The following is a 2,921-nucleotide window of genomic DNA, read 5'->3' as shown; positions in this document are numbered from 1 at the left end:
AATGAAGCTAGTAAAACAAGAGTTCCAAAAGGTGAAGTTGAAATCATTCCTTCGCAATTGTTTCGGCCGCCATCACGAGCTCCTTGACCGTTACATGTAGGAAATACCCGTGTCACAGATAATAGCGGGGTACTAGTATGTTCATAACAACAACCCTGTTCCCTTTTCAAGAATGTGACCTAACGAATTTGACTTTTCACCGGGTAGTTACATAAACAACACGACAGATGCTACATGTGGAGCAGGATCTGCCTACGCTTACCTGATATCAAGTTTTTGGTGGTTTATATGTTCTTTAGTTTGATTGTTGTGTTTTGTGTACCATTAGTTGTCTGTTTGACCTTTTCTTTTCTAACCATGGTGTTGTCCGTTTATTTTTTTATTTATGAGTATAAAGGGGCTCTCCGGAGCTGAGATATGTATGTACGATATTTTCTATTTCGGTTTGTTTTTGCGTTTCCTCCCTGTAACCTGCTAATATCTTTATTTCATGTTTTGAGAAAACATTGTATGCCGATGTTAGAATAGGCAGTGATTAAATGTTTAATTATAATGTAGGTGCTGTTTTACTTTTAGTAAACAGTTCATGCCCAGTCAATACTTTTAAAGCTATTAATCGATACACAATCTTTAAAGGAGGGAAAATCTTTGCTTCTAGTAAAAGAGAGGCGAAATTCGAAAATAAACTGACCACGTCATGACAAAAAAGACAAACAACAGCTAAACTAGAATGAACAACACGAACCCCCTCAAGAACTAAGTTGGTCTTTGGTGATCCAGTAGGTTACGTGTGGCCACCATAATTATACTTATGTAATTAAGTTTAATTTGGTAGGTCACATTTGGGAAAAAGAAGACGGGATTACGTTCACAAAAATAGAACATATCCGTATGTGAAGCAGATAGTCCGAATGACCTGTTCCTAGCAGCAAATAGTGGGGTTTGTTTTTACAATTAACCGTTTACATTTACCTGTCATAGCCTTTTTTCATACAATTTTGTAAAATATAGTATCTTTAAGCGTCTATGAAATATAAAGGAAATGTTTACTAAGCAGTTTTATGATATGTAATATTTTGGTTGAATGATCAAAATTTGATCGAAAACCAATACATTAAGACATCTTAACACTGGTTTCATTTTCATCCCCCTTGTTTTTTTGTGTCATTGCTTGTGTTTTAAACTTCCCCATACTTGTTATTCACCATATTAATAACCAAATCTTTAAAAAGTGTAAACAATAAATCTAAGAACCCATTTAAATTGATTATTCAATTGTATCTATAAACATTTTGTAGTGAAAAAGACGATAAAGGGATAATTCAGGAAACACCTATATTTTTTTAAATATGATTTTAAAAGTAAAAAAAAATGAAAAAAGAATGCAAAATGATAAAACATCAGCGTTTATAAACAAACACACATACTTTACATGTAAAAGAACCAAGAGTATTGTAAATAATTAGCAAATCATTCATTATAAAATTGTAGAAAAAAAGATAAAAAAAACTGAACAAATTTTGATTTAATTTTTTTTCATAGAACGATATCATAATGTTGTTTTTTTGGGGGGGGGGGGGGGGGGAGGTATTGAAAAATTAGGAGCTAAAGGTACGAAGGAAATGAGCAGAGATGAGAATACTAACCAAAGTCCCCTATGTCTGTAGTTAATATTGCTGTGTTTTGTCTTGAAATTAAGAATATATTCCATGATGTTAAACACTGTCTATAATTTGAATATGATCGAAAACTAGTTCGTTAGAATGTCATCAAAACATCATTATAGTACTTGATAGCACATATTTACCAATTAGCCAAAATGAACACTTTTTGATTTACAATCTTTATGAAATGGGATTAAATCGAACATGTCATATGATGACAAAAGTTTTACAACACCTTATGCAAATATCTCAGTGTAACTGACATCTATACTCACTCATATCACATCTTTTTATATTAAGTTCTGAAGAAAGAATTAAGGAAGGTGGATTTTTTTTCGATTTTTCAAATGAATATTCTGGAATGTTGAAAAGAAGAATTAATTGAAAAATAACTTTGTCAAAAAACATGACGAAAAGCCTTCATAACTCATATTTTGAAATTAAGGCAAAATGCAGAAAGTGAATGTGTCCACAAGATAAAGTAAACACTTTAATACAAATGATTAGACATCAGCCCTTTTAATACCAAAATGACGCAATTTTTCTCCACTAATAAGACATGTAACATGTGTAACAGTGAAACTGTCTTTCTTTTACCCAGCTGGCTCTCCTCTAACATTTTATTCTTTTTATATACACCTGTACTGTTTACATGGTTTATGAATGTGCATATGTTTGTCCTTTTAAATATTCATATTTTCTTCGTACCTTATTGATTAAAAAAGAAAACATTTTTTATTCATGTTATTTGATTGTTGGTTAAAAATAGAAACGAAAGTAGATTTAAAACGAAATGTAAATACCCAACTGAATTGCTTAAACAAAATGGCAGGTACGTAATTTTAAAAGAGGTCTCAATTTCTATAGAATACTACTACTTGGACACGAGCAGACGAAAGCTGTTAGTTTAAAAAATATTTATTTATAGTGAATTAGGAAACAAGTTATTACAACTCATACATTTGTACTTATCCATTTCACTTTATTGGTGCGAGTGCTGCCTTATAGCGGCATTAGCTTGCTCTTTTTCGAAATCTACAAGGGTTGTTTTTTTACGTTCAAGAGAAACGGAAGCCGTTCTCTCGTGAATTCATTTATTTCCTTTATTTTAAAAAATATGTTCGAATTATATATCACAGGAGAACAGATGTTACTCCTTATAGGTTGCATTTCTGTAAATATTGACAATGCAATTAGCCATAGGAACTCCTTTTACGGCTAAAACAGTACCACTTATACTTTGAACTTTTTGAAAAA

This window comes from Mytilus edulis, chromosome 8, assembly GCF_963676685.1.
Source record: "Mytilus edulis chromosome 8, xbMytEdul2.2, whole genome shotgun sequence".
NCBI lineage: Eukaryota > Metazoa > Mollusca > Bivalvia > Mytilida > Mytilidae > Mytilus > Mytilus edulis.
Note: the sequence above shows the minus strand (reverse complement) of the source record.